This window comes from Phoxinus phoxinus (genome assembly GCF_949152265.1).
Source record: "Phoxinus phoxinus genome assembly, chromosome: 18".
In the NCBI taxonomy this organism is placed as follows: Eukaryota; Metazoa; Chordata; class Actinopteri; order Cypriniformes; family Leuciscidae; genus Phoxinus; species Phoxinus phoxinus.
The window spans coordinates 31,955,275-31,975,623 of record NC_136893.1 but is presented as its reverse complement, the minus strand read 5'-3'; the positions used below and the strand labels follow the sequence as shown (position 1 = coordinate 31,975,623).

The window sequence follows — 20,349 nt, the reverse complement described above, 5'->3', positions numbered from 1 at the left end:
AACAAGTGTAGGAAATGGCTAATTTAATTATTATTAGGGCCCAAGCCCTGAGAGGGCGCAGAGCCCTATTGTTCTTCTAAGGGTTTTTTGTTTTTCTTCTTCTTCTTCTTTATAATAAATTTTTTTTCAAGGTTTTTGCCACTTTTGGGGGCCTTAACGTGCTCAAAAACTCTTGAAACTTTGCACACTGGTCAGAACCCGCGGCCATTACAGCCGGACTGAAGCTGGTACCCGGGCGTGGCAGGGGGGCTCGACAGCGCCCCCTGGAACGGGGTCCGAAAACTTGGTCCATAAATCAAACACGCTTGCATGAAATAATATGAAACTCGGTACACTTATAGATCTCATCGGTTCATATATCCTTCGTGCTCTGACTTTTTACCCCAGCCCAACAGGAAGTCGGCTATTTGGGGTAGTTAGAAAAACACATGCAATGGAATTTAAAATACTCCTCCTAGACGATTCAAACAATCACCACGAAACTCGGTGTGCATGAAGTCAAGACATGGAGGATGAAAAGTTGCGAGGGGATTTTTGATATCTCGAACGGTTTGGCCGTGGCGAGGAAACGAATTTATGGCGAATATTGGAAACAGGAAGTGTGTTATAACATCCTCATACATTAACTGATCTTGATGAAACTTCAGCAGTGTGTTCGCTGTAAGAGGCCGATCACATGGATGTGACTATTGTGAGTCAAAGTTATAGCGCCACCAACTGGCAGCAGGAAGTGTGTCACTTTCAAAATGCTTTGAAATCACCCTCTTATTTTTACCCGATTTGCTTCAAACTTCATCTGTATAATGTAAACACACGACAGATGTAGACCTGTGAAAGGATTATTGATATCTTTAATACTGTCGCCATGGCAACGCTTTAAACTTTTATATTCTTTTTGGATGCATTTGAGGCTCTTAACATGCTTCAAATTGCATGAAACTCAACATGCATTTGACATTTATTGTGTAATAGACATGTGCGAAGTTTCAGAAACGGGCGTGGTAAGGGGCTCAGTAGCGCCACCTTTAGTCAAAAATGGGGTATTAGTTTTACCTAAACTCGGTACGTATATTCTTCTCTTCGATCCGGACAACTTTCTAATTTACAGTCATTAGCTCCGACCAACAGGAAGTCAGATATTTTGGTTTGAATGTGTACTGTTTGGAGCATTTTCCCTCTGCCCCTCTGTGTGTGTGTGTGTGTGTGTGTGTGTGTGTGAGGAGGGGGGCTAGTTTAGTTTAACCATTTCTCTGCTGTGTGCAAAATCTCTGGCACTTTTGAGGGCCTTAACATGCTCGAAAACTCTTGAAATTTTGCACACAGGTCAGAACCCGCGGCCATTAGAGCCGGACTGAAGCTGGTACCCGGGCGTGGCAGGGGGGCTCGACAGCGCCCCCTGGAATGGGATTCGAACACTTGTCCGTAAATCAAACACGCTTGCATGAATTAATATGAAACTCGGTACACATATAGATTTAATCGGGCCGAACAACTTTCCCTGGGTCAAGTTTTACGCCAGCCCAACAGGAAGTCGGCTATTACGGGTTGATTGGAGAACGCTTGCTCTCGCATTTGAAACACTTCTCCTAGAGAATTCATCCGATGACCACGAAACTCGGTCAGCATGAAGTCAAGACATGGAAGATGATAAATTGCCAGGGGATTTTTGATATCTCGAACGGTTTGGCCGTGGCGAGGAAACAAATTTATGATTAAAAAAGGATGCATAAAGTGTGTTATAACTTAGTTATAGTTTTACCTACAGTAACCAAACTCGGTACGTATATTCTTCTCTTCGATCCGGACAACTTTCTAATTTACAGTCATTAGCTCCGACCAACAGGAAGTCAGATATTGTGGTTTGAATGTGTATTTTCTCTCTCTCTGTCTCTCTGCCATTCTCTGTGTGTGTGTGTCTGTCTGTGTGGGGAGGGGAGGGGAGGGGGGACATGCTGCGATGTCAAGATTGCAATGCTGGAATGCTGTGTGTGTGTGTGTGTGTGTGTGTGTGTGTGTGTGTGTGTGATTTTGGTTGGGTGACAGACAGTTGTAGGTTACAGTTTGACAAGAGTTTATAGTTTAATAGTTTGTGTTTCATTGCGAGTGTACACAAATATAAGGAAACACTTTGCATTTTGAATGATGGTCTGTATGAACAAAATGACGGAGTATGTTTTTATGTCTCCATTGTTCGATCGAGCCTCACACACACACACACACACACACACACACACACACACACAGCATTCCAGCATTGCAATCTTGACATCGCAGCATGTTCATTATAGCCTTAATAAAATATAATAATAAAATAGTCAACCTTACATATAACAATTACACTGCTCTGTTTAAATAGTCAGTTGTACAGTTTGTGCCGTTCACAGTAAGCACCGCTCCACTGTGATGTTTCCAAGCACATTTTTGCGCATTTGAAGAGGATAATTTTTCTATATTGGAACGTGAGTGTACAAAGTACAAAGCCTATAAAAAGAATAGTTTAGCATCCAAAAATGTTAATAATATATATAATAATATATATGTTAAAAATAGGGGAAAAAATAATTTACATAATATATATATATATTATATATATATATATATATATATATATATATATAAATAATTAAAGCTGCAAGCAGCGATGGAGGGCCCAAGCCGGTGGCACCGCCACCCGGTGCCTTTAGTTCCACTAAAGGCACCAGGGTGGCGGTGCCACCGGCTTGGGCCCGCAATCGCTGCTTGCAGCTTTAATTGAATTTGAATTGTCACTTTGCCCTAAACATTGCATAGTATGGAACATTTTAATTTAAATAATACATTGCCATTTTACATATTACATTTCAAATAGTCTTTTGCTACCTGTATGCCACCATTCTAAAGAGATTGTAAAATAATTTAAATCAAGCAGTATAGTCAACATTTTTCTGTAGAGATACGATCGTTTTATATGATGAACAGATTTAATTTAGGCTTTTATTCACATATACATCAATTCGCACATATACATGTTGTGGTAAACGGAAGCTCAAGCGTGTTTGCTTGGCGTGTGTAAACTGATGAGGTTCACTCTCGTGTGTTTTACAGCTCGTTTGAGTTCAGCAAGAACCAATGAGGAGGTTTGTTCTCGCTTGTCAAAGCAAGTGCGGTTGAGCTTCTATTTGGGCAATGTTTACATGTGAATAAAATCCTAAATTCAATCTTATATTAATTCAATTATATAAAGCTGTATAGTCTCTTAATTCAAATGGATTAGTTTTACAATCTCTATGAACTTTTTGAAGCGTCAGAGTGGTAGTTGCATAGCTGTCAATGGAGGGACAGAAAACTCTCCCATATCATTAAAAGATCTTCATTTGTGTTCAAAAGATGAACTAAAGTCTTACAGGTTTGAAACTACATGAGGGTGAGTAATTAATAACAGAATTTCCATTTGTGGGTGTACTAACCCTTTATTAACCTAATTTAAATTTTGAAAATATCAAAAATATTGTCCATGTGACTTATCTTATTTTTTAGTGAACATCTTGCCTTTCACCATACAGTAGCCCTAGCTCTACTTTGCACATTGATAAATCCTGATATGATGTGATAAATCCTGTTCACATTGACCATGCTTAAATTATGCTAAAGTGAAAGCAATATATTTGTGTAAACACAATTTCTCAAACATGGGAACAAGCGTCTATCATAGAAGTGCAAAGTATGGAGGATTTGCACTGTAAAACAGGGCTGCAGCTTACATTTTACTTTTCTGGGTACTTTATATGAAGCTTTAAGTGAATCATTTAAAAATGCTTTTTTTTTTTTTGTGAAACTTTTTTCTTCTGCATTTCAGTTCTTCCAGAAAATGGACGTGTGCATGCTGTGGTTGATTCAAGGTGTTTCCAGGATTCCTTAAAGGTATAGTTCAGCTAAAAATTAAAACTCTGTCATTTAATTATTCACCCTCATGCCCATTTATCTTCGGAACACAAATTAAGATATTTTTGATGAACTCCAAGAGCTTTCTGTTCCTCCATTTGGAGCCTACGCAACTAATAAATTCAAGCCACAGACAGGTAGTAACGACACCATTAAAGTAATCCATGTGACTCCAGTAGTTTAACCTCAATCTTATAAAGCGATGCAAGTGCTTTGTTTTGCGCAAAAAACAACAATATAATTTACCTCTATGTACAAATTAATATTATCTAAAGCACATTCACGGAACAACTTCCGGTCTTTAGTCAACACAATCCACAGTGCTCCTCCTACTGGATTGCAGGTCAGTATTTTCCTAAATAAAATGGTAAAAAAAATGTTTTTGCAAAAACAAACAAAGCACCCGCATCGCTTCAGAAAATTGGTTAAACCACTGCAGTCACATGGATTACTTCTGTAGCACCATCGCCAGATGTTGATAGATAAAGCATACATGTTCTATTTTGTTGACTTATTGCAGGACTAAAAGGTTTCTTGACATTTTGCTAAACTCAGACGAAACACAGGTTTTGTGATTTACTGCATTCCATAGTGCCTTCCCTTCTTTTTCAACACATTAACGTTTGCTGAAAGCTTTTAGCCGATTCTGTGCTTAGATAAGAGAAGACATCCCGGGGTTCTTTAATTTAATTTATCGTGGGTGAGGACGTACACACCGCGTCTGTTTTATTTCACAGGGACGCCCCGCAGGGAAAGCCCCTTTCATGTATTGTTCTAAAACCAAACGCACAAACACAGACATATGTTTTACACCGTGTGAGGTTAAATCCGGTCACACACTATCTCGCTCGTCCCACACACACACATACACCCACACGGTGGGGCGAATCACAGACACATACACGCACATAATTCTAAAAGTGAGAATAACGTTGTTTTGTGAGAATGCAACATTCTGTTTGAAACGGCGATCAACAAGCATGCAGAATCTGACGTAAAATGCGCGTTCACCGGATTAAAACAACCAATAGAAACGCATAATACCTAAAAATCATTATAGTTCGCTTTAACATTACCTACAAAATAGCAAATTTGGTATGGTTGCAACACATAAAATTAGACGAATTCGAATCTGTTTTGAGAAGCAAACTATTATGCATTATTAAACATTTACCGAAGTGTAGAATAATGTCAGAATAAAACTCCGGCCCCTCCCCACGCGCGGAATGGGCATACCATCACAGACAAAGGAATCTTGGCGCCAACAGGGTCCCACTCGTGATTGGCTCCCAGACTCAGAATGGGCGTGCTCCGGTTTCATTCATATTTTGGAGACGAGCCAAAGAAGCCCAGTTACTTTTTTCTCTAGTTCCTCATCGTTCCAGCTTCTTCGTCTTCCGCTCTTCAATTCTAGTTTACCACTCTAGTCTCTCTAACTCTTAGCTTTGACTCAACTTCAAGAGAGCCTTGCTCTCCGTTTACTTTCCGTTTCTAAGACTAAGTCTTTATTTTTATACAAGTTTAAAGCTACTTCCTTGATCCAGCGTTTTAACGAACGAAAGCTTAGCGTTTCCACCCTGCGTCAAAAACGACCACGTGACCGCCACCCGGAAGCCCGCGAGATTCCAAAAAGAAACAACACGAGCACCAGACGACTTTTCCAACGACAACACAGTAGGCTAATTCTGATCTGATCTTTGAAACAAGCTAGTTAAGGTTGTCTGAGCATCCTCTGGTCTCTTGATTATTGAAAGTATCCCTTGAACTGTGTACTCTCTCTCTCTCTCTCTCATACCTCACTCTCATATCTCTCTCTCTCTCTCTCTCCATCTCTTTGGTTAATATCGTGTAATTATATATACACGCTACGTAATCGTTTTATACTCATTTGTTTTGTTTATGCATATTGTTATACTCTCGATCGTGTAACCTACGTACCTTTAAATTGTCTTTTATTAAACTTCATTGTAATCTTCGTCTGAAGTTGTGTTTTATGAATCCATAATCTGAAATCCCTGAAAATCCGATTTTCTATGCTACCTTTTAAAAACGCTCTACCACTATTTTAAACATTGCATAGCTTAAATATTCCCGATCTGATAATCTTGAAGGGTAAATTACCTCCATTAAATGGCCATGTGGACGTGTTTTGCTTGACAAGAACTAAACGGATCGAAGTGTTGATGTAAATATTGTATGTATACGCATTAGTGGTTAAAGTGGTATTTCCAAGTACGACTGATTAAAATCATTCCCCTTCCCTGTATGAATTAGTATCACGAGTAAATCGGATACATATTCATATAGGTTCAAGGCGGTACAAGCCCATATTTAGAACCATTTTAGAGCGTATGCAAATAATATTCATCAAAACCATGATTATTTAATTTCCCATTTGAGTGCTAATTTCCCCAATTTATACTCAAAGTCAGTATTGCTACACTTCAATGATGTCTTTCCTATCGTTCTGGGCCATGAATGGGTTAGTTGCATTGCTCCCAATGGAGGGACAGAAAGCCCTCAGAATTCAAAGCCCTCTTCATTTGTGTTCCGAAGGTGAACCGAAGTGGGAGAGGGAGTGCGCTGTGATTGGCTGGTGTGAGAACCTGGCAGATCTATAACCAATATAAATTGAATTTGAATCTAAAATCTTCTTCTGTATTGTTAATATATTTTGACATCCACACAGAATTGTGGATAAATTACAAAAATGTCATTTCTAATTATAATCTTCTTTAATACAGACAAGAGAGAGTGTGAAACCATCAGCTGTTTGCCAGGTAAATAGTGAAGTCGTAGTGAATACCATTAATAAACATAATGATTAAATGGTATGCACTGTATATCTCAATTTGTTTTCTTTTAAAATCGTTTTTGTGTGTGTGTGTGTGTGTGTGTGTGTCTGTGTCTGTGTCTGTGTGTGTGTCCAGCCTGCCAAAAAAGACCTGTCCAATCTATACCAACAGGAAAGAAATAATTATTGGACTGGAAGAAAGTGAGTTCTATTGGCAATTCGAGTGTATTAGTGGTAAGTACATTTACAAACCAATTAATCTTTGTCTAAAAAATGTCAGTATAACTCCCCAAATAAAATATGGTAAACATTAAAGGGATAAATAACTTACCAAAAAATATTTTATATCTGTCGTCATCTACTCATGTTTTTTCAGACCTTTATGACTCTGTGGAACATAGGGCTGGATGATATGGGCAAAATTTATATCACAATATATTTATTCATTTCGGTCGATACGATAAAATTCCGATATCGATATGAACAACATAAAAGCCTCAGAAAAAACTGCCAAGAACGTCCACAATTAATGTCTGTAGGCCTACCTACAAACTTCTGAAAAATGTATTTGCCAAGTCTCTGAAACCTATAAAACTTTATGATAAAAAAATGGTCCAAATAAATTATTGTTAATATTTTATTTGTATGTAGCCTTCATACAAGAAATGTAAAATCACTGTCAAATAAACATAAGTTAATTACTCATAAGTTAATAAGCTATAGGCTAACATTGATTATATTATTCTTATAGATTGAAAATAAATATTCTTATATAGAGAATATAGAAAATAAATATTCTTATAGATTGAAGTGTTTCAGCCAGGATAAAGAATATGAAAAGTGCTCAGAGTTGCTGCAGAAAAAAAAAGTGAGCTACAACAAACATGTTGCTGAGGGACATTGAGTGTTGATGATGTCGTGGAAAATTCTAAGTCTTCAAAGTCTGGTTCAGGTTTCAAAGAAGTTCTAACAAAGTCGAAGTTTCAGGTCTCAGAAGAAGCAACTTTATTGAGCATTCAACAAAGTGAGATGGTAGCTAGTCATCTGATTTCTACATGGTTGGTTTACACCAGTGGTGGGCCGTTAGGGCCAGCAAGGCCTTCTCTGCTGGCCTAAACACTATGAGAATCACTGACTTGCACTTTAATATATATTTTTTATGAATGAGTATTAGCTACATTATTCCCAATAGTCCGTTCTCATAATTCCATAGCTTTTCTCTTGGTTGCGCTGCTTCCAGTAGTGTATATTTATTTTAGTGCTTTTATCCAATCATATTTCAGTCATCATGTGTTGCCAGGGTCAAATATATCTGCCTCGAGGCCTTCAGAATCGATAGTGCGGGCGCCTGTAGCTTAAATGAATGGCAATGAAACTGTTGCTTTAACCAATCAGATAATCGGTCAGATTTAATCAGCCAATCAGATATCGAGTTGATTGCACCGGGGCCATCTAGCAGGCATACAATAACGTAAGCATTTTCACGCCCTTTGATTGGATGGTCAGAGCGTGTACTATTATTACTGGAAGTCAGAGCTAGCTAACCGCATCTGTTGCGAACTGTGTAAACTAAAATACCTGTAGATTTAATAGTTTTTCAACCCACAAATTAATGTTTCTTTCCTTCCTCGACCACCAGCAGGTTCAAACCTACCGGAAAAAAATCCCTTATTCAGCTTACGCAGAGTCTCGAAACTCTAGCGATCTGTCCGGGTAAAAACAGAACTGACTGCAATGTAAAGTTATGCCAGGACTGATTTTGAAGGCAAAAGTCCCGCTGATCTCAATGATATCGTTCAAAAATCTGTGTGAGAGCTTGTGTCGGCTGTAACGTTACACATCGTCATGTTTTGCGGGGTTTTCCCTGTTTACTGCTTCTATCGAGCAGACACTCTCAGCACTAAAGCGAATTAAAACTTATGACAGAAATACGACGGGACAGACTCGACTTTCAGCACATTAGCCTCGATGGCGATAGAAAAGGTTGCTGGGACCGAAAAGCACAGACAACCTGTACAACCAAGTAATTCAAATCTTTTTGAGGAAAGAAATTAGGATGGATTTTGTGTAAAAAAAATCAGTTTTGGAGAGTATAATGCATTTTTTGCCCCTGTTTTTGTCCGTGCCGAATATGATTTTCTTCCTAATTTTTCTTGTAAATGTATGATCGAAACAACTTATTTTTTCCAAACATTAATACTATAGCCATTGAAGGATAAGACAGGGATGAGGATCCGTTTCTGAATTTATAATCGGAACGCAAGAACCACAGTACACAAAAGCCGAACTCACTCGCTCGTTTCTCTCTACCCGGCCTTTCGCAAACTCACCGCATTAACCCTATAACTGCCGGTGCAAAATAAAAACAGGAATTTCACAACAATTATAGAGAGTATGTGCGTGCGCTGCTACACTATTAAAAGTTATTAATTCAGGGTGGACATCACTGAAGGCCTAGGTGTGAAATGCACGGCCCGCCACTGGTTTACACGGTTATACTTTTTCTTATCTCCAAATGTCCAACTAGTGGTCTTCACACTATCTCTTAGTGGTTGCTCCTCCTTGCCACCGTTAGAAGTTACTACCCACTTGGCCTACTTCTAAGTGTGGGCAACCTTCAGCGCATGCGTTATTTTAAAAAAATCATATGTTTTCTGGGTACTTTCTCAACAATATCATCTCGGGACAAGCTTCTACTTTCCCAGCAATGTTATCTCAGAACAAGCTTCTTCTAGTTACTTTCCACAAGCTTTCACTTTCTCATCAATGTTATCTCAGGACAAGCTTCTTCTTAGCTACTTTCCAAGGCCGTCTTTTCATAACCAATTCAGCTGACCCTTTACTTACATCTTGTTTTTCTCATTTTGCACCATTGAAACTTAGAGCTTATGTATGTGATAGATGGATTTCTCCAACACAACCCCCCTTTGGGACTACCTCTAGTCCCACCTTTAAACAGTAGCACCCAGAATGCATCTTCATGAACGAGCCTCCTGTCAGTATCTATCATATATGGTCAACATAGACCACCCATCTCTACCAATAGGGCCCAATCACAAAGGTGCACTCTGGAGGAGGCATAAGACCAAACATCTCCACCCCCACTTGGCTAGAATGGAGTAAAAGATCTCACCCTCCTGTCAACATCATATTAAAGGGATGTGCTTTACTCAACTTCCCATAATCCTTCACATAATACATTTCTACACATTATCATTCTTGTTTGGTCCATCCCACGGTGCCAGAGGAACTGCGCAGGCGCTTCCGGTGGCCTGGAGTGCTATCTGGGTTGCTCCATCGTTGCCAGAGGTGCCCAGGCATTGCCTATGGCGCTATCTGGTGTTGGAGCAGACAGCGGGTTTTTAAACCACCAGTTGAGTCTACTCTTGTTTCTTCAGCAAGCAATGACCGCGCTTTGCGAATAATTCCCCTTTTACACTATACTATATACATGTTCCAATGTTCCAATGGGCAGATGCATATGATGTCTCAACTCCTAGGCTTGTTACAATGATTTATAAAACACACTCAAAAAATGATTAAACATTGATTTAAGTATTATAAAAGTGATAATAAAACATTCAATTCTGGTCCCTTAGTGTCTTGTTGCATTACCTCGTACCACGGGCAATGACCTGCTTCAGACCTTCTTTTCGTCCCCTCTCATGCACATATTAAAAATAAACAGTTAGTGTGATTATGTTCAAACATTTTCAGTATGATTATAAGTATAAAGCATGCAAAAGGTTATATAAGTAATTATCCAGGAAAAAGGGTCCTCATAACATATAAAAGGAATGTAGAAAAATCCCTCTAACTAACTCCCTACTCTACCCAGTGTTTTTAATTGCAGTACCTAATTTTACCCCAAATTAAAATACACAGTTGGGCTATCTCCCTTTCTACAGAAAACATAGTCAAAAATAGTATTAAAGAGATTAGGTACCCTTTTGTCCTTACATCTTACAGGAATTCATCCCACTCATCCAGGTCTGGGGCATTTGGGTACACTCCAGAATTTGTGCACTCAACATCAACTCCTGATCTCTTCACTGATACATTGATCATCTGTTTGGCTGCAGCACTGGCTAGCATGGATCTGAGGAAAGGCACAATACAGCAGAACAACAAAAAGAAAGCACCAGTGACTGCAGCTATTATCATTCCCACCTTAATAAGCCACTCTTTCCATGATCCAAATATGGAGTCAATCCAGTGTCCAAAGTTTCTGTCTCTCCCCGCATTTTTAGTGACCTCCTCTTTCAAGTCTTTTGACTTTTGATAAGTGAAGGAAAAATGTGTCTGCTTTTTTTCTGCTAATGGAACACTGAAAAATGCAGAGCAAAGGTCAATCACAGTAAAATAGTTAGCAGCAGGTGGAACATTCGTCAGAAGCATATGTGGATTTGGTACTTCAGCTGGCCAGTCTTCAACTACTTCATTAACTGCCCTTAGATCATGCACTAGCCTTCACTTTGATTTGTTAGCTTTTTCAACTGGTAGAATTGGGGTGTTGCAGTAACTATTGGTTTCAATCAGAACTCCTGCTTTTGTTAACCCTTCAATTGTTGTTCTTATCCCCTCTACTGCTTCACGTTTTAATGAGTACTGCTGTTTTCTTGGTAATTGTACTCCTGGTTTAGTAGCTATTCTAATGGGGCTGGCTGATTTGACTAAGCCTACATCCGTGTCATGTGTTGACCATAACTTTGCTGGCACCTGTTGTTCCATGTCTAAAGTCAGTTCCTCTTTCTTGGATCTTAATTCTTGTTTCTCTTCTGCCTCCACTACCAGCTTTGGAGTCCCTATCATGTCAGTTGTGCACAAGATCCTAAGATGTGTCATGTCTGATGTTTGGCAAATGAGGGGGTTCTCAGTTTTGTCCCATAACTTTCCTTTGGCTGCTAACATCATTGGGCCTAAATCCTTATCCTCATATCCCTCATTTATATACAACGTAACAAGTGGAACTGAATGATCTACCCTAAACCATATTTTTGTGAAATCACATTCTTCAATTTGCAATGCTGCTCCTGCTGGTCCTATTACTATGTAGTTTGAGGTCAGAGGCACTTCCTGTCCCTTTGTTTTCTCTAACCAGTCTTTTTCTTTCACCTGATCTCTAAGAGGGTCGTACCTCATGGTGCAGTGGAATTCAGTCTCTGGGGAGAGGGGGTTCTGAAGTTGTTCTCTAACATATTTTTCCCATTTGTCAATTGTCTGCCCTACCTCCTTATCTAGATTTCCTATCCAGAATATGTTTGCTTGTATTTCTTGTTGATCAGTTCCACTCACTACTGCCATCTGTCTTACACCTGCATTTTCTATGTATATTCCGTCAGGGGAGCACCATATCTGTTTTAGTTTACATATAGCATCCCTGCCCAACAGATTGACTGGTGTTTGGTCTGATACTAGTACAGGTATCTTGATTTCAGAGTCTTTGACTTTTATGCTGACAGGGGTCGTCATTGGAATTAGCTGCGTCAGTCCCGAGAATCCTGCTGTCTTAACATATTTTCCAGACTTGGGGAGATGTGAGGCATAAGTTGGGCTTTAACATGTATACGTTGCCCCTGTGTCCAGCATGATAGGTGTCACTTTGCCCTCTATTTTAACCTGCAGCATAGGTTTTTGGTCAGCATTAGATGAAAGTACTGGCAGCTGACTCCTCCCCGTAGGATTCTCTGGGCATCCCTAGTAGCCTTGGGCAGGGCCGCGCCATGGGTTGACGGGTCCTGAGGTCTGACCTTGTTGATTCTGTGATCCTTGTTGCCACTGCTGCTGCATCTGGTCTTGCATCTCACTCTGGGGCCATGGATTGACGTGGCAATTTCTTTTGGTATGTCCTGGTTGATGTCATCCCCAGCAGATGACTTGTGGGTCCATACCTCTCTGCTGGTTGTATGGCCTTCCTCTTCCTCTTCCTCTTCCTGTGGCTGGCATTGTTCTACCTCTGCCGTCATGTTGTTCAGGAAGATATATCACAATGGGGCCATTTGGTTGTTGTGGCTGGCCTGCCATACTGGGAACATTTGACCCATTGGAGTTGGTGCAGGCATTACTACCTGGGGCTGCGGGATCTGGACTGGCACATTCATGGCAACCTGTTGCATTGTTTGAGGCGGTGGCACCTGGTTTGGTAAGTTCACAGCAGCCATTACTGCAGACAGGTCCTCAGGTTCCTTCACTGTGGCTTGAACTTTCTTTTTCTTGCTGATCAGCTCATCTAACTGCAGTTGGGCCAGTCTCCTTTGCAGCTCTCTTTCTTGATTCTTCAATTTCTGCTCATTTTTCCTGTATTGTTCTACTGCGTGGGCCACATGGTCACTGAATTCTCTTGATGTTTTTGAACTCAGTCCAACCACATCTTCCAGCTTGGTCTTTACTGCAGAGGGCATGGCGTCAAGTATGGCTGACCTGAAGAGAGCTGATATGACTGGATCCTGCTCAGGGTCCCTCTCCAGTTCTTGCTTCCATCTTCTTGATTGTTTCTGAACATAGGTGACAGGGTTTTCTTCATCCCCTAGCGGCTCCCCCTTCAGCATTTTCGGGTCCATTCTGGTAGGGTACTGTCCTCGCAGGGCCTGCCACATTTCAGTTCTGTGTCTATCGAGTGGTATGCCATCCATTTTTATAGACTCCACTGCGCCACTCAATCCAGAGTCACTCAAAATCTCATTCATCTTGGCTCCACCCACGCACTTTGCAAGTAAGGCTTTGATATCTCCTATGGCTAGGATCTTTCCCATTGTCTCTTCTTCCAGCAGCTTGATCCATTTACCTGCCCCTTCATGTAGGTCCGGAAGGCGGGCTATCAGTCCTTCCAGGTCCTGTCCAGTCCACGGCACATATTGGCCCTGTTGTCCCTTGATCAGGATTGGAAATTGTTTTCGGGCTTCGTCCTGGTCCTCTATGTCTTGATATTGGCTAAGTCTAGCATGCGGGCTCCCTCTCAGGTTTAGTCCCCTCTTCCATTTTGACCCACCCTGAGGAATATCTTCCAGTAGCAAGGTGCCAGACACATTCTTGTATTCTTTTAGAGGACTGGGGGAGCGGGATCTATAGTGTGGTCTCTGTTGTTTCTTTTGATGTTCTCGCAGTCTCTGTTGTTCTCGTTACATGGAAGCTGTGAGCTGCCTTTCCATGCGCTGCTTTTCCTGTTCGATCCCTTCCTCAGCCATGTCCATATATCTGTACATTTCGTCCCAGTCACACTGGGTGTGTGGACTGTTTCTTTCTTCTTCTCTTCTCATCATTCCATCAGAGTCTCTGACGCGCTGTCTGTCATCTTCTGGCCTTTTCTCCATTTGTCTCTTCATCTCCCACAATGCTTTGTTTACATGGCAGTACGGGTTATTTAATGTAGAATTTCTGTTGGTCTTGTCTTGGGATCTCGCGTCCTGGTCACTGCTTCCCCCACATTTGCTCCTGATCTTCCACTCTTCTTGGGGTTCACTTATCTCTGACATGTCTGCCTTTCTAGGGAATGCACTTCTTTTTGCAGCTACTGGTGGCCTTGAGGTTTTAGTTAAACTTGCAGCCCCTCCTTCCTTGATTTCATGCTCCACTTCTTCGCCTTCTTCTTCTGTTAGCTCCTCCTCATCATCCCCACCAAAGTCCACATGGCCACTTATCTCTACTGTTCCAGTCACCATAGGCAGTTGTCGACCAGTCAAATCATAGGAAGGTGCATACGGGGGTGGGGTTTCTATCACACTGGGTGGGGTTGCCTTCGTACTATCTCCTTTTTCTACTTTCTCTCTTAATTTTTTGACTATCTTTACTCCTACGTCCCTAAATAGATTCAGTACTTCCTGTTCTTTATCTCGTTTTTCCTGTCTTTTCTTACTTTTATCTTGGGCCTTGTGGTTCTTTATCAAGCCTCCCATTTCCCTACACATAGCCAAATCAAATGTTCCCTCTGCTGGCCACTGGGTATTTAGTCTTTTGGTCCTTTTTTCCCATTTTTTAGATAAGTTCTTAATGGTATCTCTGCATATTGGGTATTGTGTTGCCAATTGTTCTACAGGGGGCTCTTCTTGAGGTGACACCGAAGCCATAGTGTCAGCACCTTGCTATATGTCTTTACTGATTTTAAGTATAACTTCCGTTAATGCTTAACAATTCAGATGTTTGATTGTTTTTTTGTTTTTTTTTCAAGATATTTCAGAATAATTTTTATCAGTACCTGGGACAGTGGCTTCGGCGTCACTTCTTCTACTCTGGTGTATGTACTGCACTGCCAAATGATGTCCTTCCCCAGGTAAATTAATTCGAAGCTCCAAGTTATATTTTCCTCAAACCACCGGCCTCGTGCAGTTATTTCTCTCGCCCTATGCAGATATATAAGAGATGGAGTCAACTTCACCCCACTGCCCTCCCACATTGTTATTTTTACATTTAATTCATCTTTGGTGCATTGTTCTAATGTTAGGGGTTCAAATAAGTCAATTAATGCCTTTCGTTCATTTTTGTTTAACAGCCTTCTCCCCCTACATCCCCTCTTGTTTGATCTGTTCGGCCATACTTGTGACATTGTCAATGACTATTGGCACCTCCTCCAGTTCTTCCTTGTCCTGGCGTATCTCTATCAGCAGGTGACGAATCTGGTTTGGATTGTTTTTCAGCACTACCATTACCACTAACTTTTCTAGTGTCCAATTGTCCACTAATGCTGGCCTGGTTTCTCCTGTTATCCCAACTTCCACAACAGTGTCGCTTTCCCACTTTACTGGCCTTATGCATGTCCCTACTGTTATATAGAGATTCTGCAAAATTGTTGAGCCTCCCAGTCCTGGGGGCCAAAGATGCCCTACGTTGCTCTTCAGGTAGGGAACACACACTGGATCTAATTTTGTTTCGGCTGTGACTAGCAGCGCCTCCAACAGGAGTGATTTGGGGAGGTTAAATTTGTTCAGTTGCGTTCTTAGGGTCTCAAATGTTACTTGACTCTTAATTACATTATGCCAGTCCATGTGTGGCCACTCAGTTTCGAGCTGATCGATGTTTGTGATTTTGATCAAATCTCGCAAAAACTCATCTCTTTTTTGTTCTGTCAATTCCTGTCTCTGCCCTCTCTCATCTACGTATTCTTTTTCCAGCCAAAAATGATTTTTTATACCCTTAGTCAATTCTGATGCCCTCCTTAATTTTTCTTCCTCTCTCTGTTTCCTTCCCCAGCTCCTCACTATCTCCTTCTGATATGCACTTAGCCCACACCACATGTGCTCTGTTTAGTTTGCAATTCTAGAGAATTCTTAAACTATGTTTGACTTTTCCCTTTTCTCTGATTTTTTTGCTGTATATTCGAGATGTATTTTATCACTCACCTCTCATTCACACACCCGGGTTTTCACTCACACACTCTCACTCAATTACTTGATGTTTTTTAATGCCACCCAAATTTTGCTTAGTTCTTATCTAGTAGATAACGAGTCTCTTTATCTGGATCACAATATTTGCAGTCTGATGAGTGCCCAAACAACCTACAAAACCAGTTCCTTGGAAGATTTCTCGTTTTCTGATATCTGTATTTTTGTACTTTTTCTTCACTTTTTTGATTCTTATTTTCCATTCAAATTAAAAGATTCTCTTATATTACTTTCTTAATTATTGTTAATCTTTTTATTCTCTTTATTTAGTCTTCTCACATTTTTTCTCACTATTCAACTCCCTCAGCTCAGCTTTATTATCTATCTTTGATACTTTTATTGACAGTATGCCCAGCTTGGCTGGCCTGTGTGTTTTTTCAGACGGCACCTTTTCTCTGTGTCTAAAGAGTCCTATAATCCTAATTTTATATTTTCATTGACTGCTTTATGTTTTTTAGTAATCTAATACACTTTGATGCTTTTTAGTTTTTAGTCAATGTTCTCCTTTCTTTTTCTTTCGTACTCCTTATTGAATATTCTTTTTTACTAACAATTTTAACAGAATAATTCAAACATACACTCAGCACATTGCTCACACTTATTCTATCATTCATGCAGGTAGTTTTCACAAGACCTCTTGTGATCTATCCTCTATAATTCTTTTTATAGGTTTTAACTCTACTTTCGCTTAGGTATCTCTTCTTATACCTTGTCACTCACACTGGTATAGCTCTTCTTATACCTTATCAATCACACTGGTATAGCTCTTCTTATACCTTGTCACTCACACTGGTATAGCTCTTCTTATACCTTATCACTCACACTGGTATAGCTCTTCTTATACCTTATCACTCACACTGGTATAGCTCTTCTTATACCTTATCACTCACACTGGTATAGCTCTTCTTATACCTTGTCACTCACACTGGTATAGCTCTTCTTATACCTTGTCACTCACACTGGTATAGCTCTTCTTATACCTTATCAATCACACTTATAATCATACGCATGCGGTTTTCTCCCTTTGACCTGAAAATTAGACTTTTTCTTTTCACAATTCTCAACTGTATTATGTTTTAGGTTCGTTTTACGGCCAGGTTTTATTAACAAAGTAATCAAAGGTTACTGACCACAACGACAGCTCTATCAGGGACCACACGAAACAAACTTAAGCAAAATTGCTTACCTTTATTTTTGGTCGACCTGTTTGTTTCGTGAGGCCATCGACAGTGGTCGCCGTCGCAGTCGCCGTTCCCGTCTTCGCGGCTCCTGGCTGGCTCGCCAATTATGTCGTGGAAAATTCTAAGTCTTCAAAGTCTGGTTCAGGTTTCAAAGAAGTTCTAACAAAGTCGAAGTTTCAGGTCTCAGAAGAAGCAACTTTATTGAGCATTCAACAAAGTGAGATGGTAGCTAGTCATCTGATTTCTACATGGCTGGTTTACACGGTTATACTTTTTCTTATCTCCAAATGTCCAACTAGTGGTCTTCACACTATCTCTTAGTGGTTGCTCCTCCTTGCCACCGTTAGAAGTTACTACCCACTTGGCCTACTTCTAAGTGTGGGCAACCTTCAGCGCATGCGTTATTTTAAAAAAATCATATGTTTTCTGGGTACTTTCTCAACAATGTCATCTCGGGACAAGCTTCTACTTTCCCAGCAATGTTATCTCAGAACAAGCTTCTTCTAGTTACTTTCCACAAGCTTTCACTTTCTCATCAATGTTATCTCAGGACAAGCTTCTTCTTAGCTACTTTCCAAGGCCGTCTTTTCATAACCAATTCAGCTGACCCTTTACTTACATCTTGTTTTTCTCATTTTGCACCATTGAAACTTAGAGCTTATGTATGTGATAGATGGATTTCTCCAACAATGACACACTGAATTAATTTTGATTGATGAATCTGAATGTAGTGTTTACATGAACGCTAAACACGTGATCGGATTGTTGTGCGCGTTTATGTCACAAGCTTCAAATCAGAATAGATTTTTTTTTACATGCACACACTGCACAGATATAGTTTACAGCTGTTTGCACATAATAACTCCATTCTCGAATCCACCATTTTTGTCCGACAAAGCAGTCAGGAGAGTTAACTTAGTAGATTAACATTGGAGGATTTGAACTTGAGAAGCGGAGTGTACTGACGTCTTTACGCGGTTAAAACATTCCTTCTGATGTTCATTAATTTAATGTTTATTTGATGCAGTAAATTAACTAGAAGGAAGAGCTGATCGGTTCACGAGCAGCTTTAACTGAGGCGACACAGCGATCTGTCACACACATTAAAGAGCCACAAAACGCTATTTATTGTTTAAATTTCTTGCCAAAATTGGCAAATTTGAAAGTTGAGACTTCGTTTAATATCAAAAGTAAGCTGGTCTGTCGGTGTATTGTCAGTGTCTCTGCTCCGCTATGTGTTTTTCACTGCGTGAGAACATGGTGTAGTGTGAGAGAGCGGCCGGCGTGGCTTGTTGGGTCTTTGCAAACGGTCAATTTGGAGACAATGAACATATGAACCGCTGTGCTGTGCTGCTTATATTTATCACGCATAAAAAATGTAAATGTAGCCCATGCCTGTAATCTATATAGAAAAATCGGAAATGTGTTTAAAAATCATATAACCGTTATTGAGAAAAAATATATTGCGATATATATTGATATTGAATTATTGTCCAGCCCTAGTGGAACACAAAACGTGAACTTTGGAAGAATGTTCTGATCTGTTCTTTCCATGTAGTGAAATTTAACAGAGCCAATATTTTTTTCAACTGTAAACGGAATAAAAAATAACCCTAAAATAGGTCCACATGACTCATGCACTGTTTTCCAGGTTGAAACAATACAATAGCTTTGGGTGAGAAAAACCCTTTCTTGATTATCTGTCTGGGTATTTCTCAATTCTTTATTATTATTATGTATTTAAGATTGTATTGAGTGTCTAGAGCTCTATGCCTTGGTTTGAGTAGAGACATCTGTAACCAACAAATACATTCTCCTTCTCTTTTGTCCTTTATTCCAACCCATTTTCTCTTTCGTGAAATTATGTATATATGAGAATAGTACTTTTTGCTAATAATGTATGGGTTATTTATGAAAACACTGGCTGAATGGACATTATTACATGGCTACTCGATAGTGCAACTGACCAATAACAGTTGAGTATTCCAGCTTGTGTGTTAATGTGGTGTGTGTTCTTCTCATTTTAGCTCCTGTGTCCATTTGGGCTGAAGGTCGAGACAGAACCAAACCAAAGCTGGACTGTAATCTACTGGCCATATGACAGACTTCATACTGACAACTACCGGCGTGGATGCTGCATCACATGCTTTTCAACAAGAACTTTCACCTAGAAATTTAAAGTGTGGAGTATTCATCATGAGGAGACTCAATGTCTTCATCTCTTGTGAGTGGATATCATTTAAAACATTCTTGAAAGAACTGCTAATTTCTTCTGAATTTATAGTATTTATCGTTCATGTGAAGTAATATTGTTGTAATTGTGGTAATGTATATACAGCAGTGTTTCCTCTAGGATTTTTTCCAGCTGTGGTGGCAGGCCCATTTCCCCAGGGGGAGGGGGCGTCGTCCATGAGTGATATTCCCATGGGCCACGCCCCCTTGCCCCAGGTGTTTAAACCTCCCCTAAGTATTATAATTAGGGCTGGGTATCGATTCAGATGTTACAATTCGATTTCGATTCGCAAGCTCTCAATTCGATTTCGATTCGACTCACAAATCCTATATTTGTAAAAAGGAACAGTGAACATAAGTTTACAAGTGGTTAATTAATCAAAAGAAATTAAGAGCTGCAAACCTGTATATTAATCTATTTTTTTATTTTAGGTACACTTGGGTACATTAAAACAGAACCCAACTCTATATTTCAAAAGCATACAGTGAATAGACGGGATTTTGATGCAAGATGAAAAATCGATTATTGAAAAAGTCAGAACAGTCTCATGCCTTGATCAAACAGGATCAGGTTATTTTATGTTAAGATAAAACTAACATAAAATCTCACAACATTAGCTGTAACATGGAGGCTGCAAGCCTATGAAGTGCAAACTAATACTGGCTTTTGGGTGATAGATAAATAAATATGGAGAAAAAAATCAATTCGTAACCTTTGAGAATCGATTTTGAATAGACCACATTTAAAAAAACGATTAATCGAAGAAAAAAAAAAGTTTTTGCCCAGCCTTAATTTTAACATGAAAGGCTCCAATTTAGAGCGGCAAAGCGATTATGCGCATCCCGT

At 39.9% G+C, this 20,349-nt stretch overlaps 1 long non-coding RNA gene across 1 annotated transcript; it reads left to right on the top strand.

Moving 5' to 3' along the window:
* Positions 1 to 3,126: 3,126 nt before the first annotated feature.
* LOC306985430 lies at positions 3,127 to 19,435 on the top strand. Its single transcript, XR_013794794.1, has 4 exons — positions 3,127 to 3,900; positions 6,666 to 6,701; positions 6,852 to 6,949; positions 19,298 to 19,435. It is a non-coding gene; the product is annotated as an uncharacterized lncRNA (long non-coding RNA).
* The last annotated feature ends 914 nt before the right edge of the window (positions 19,436 to 20,349 follow it).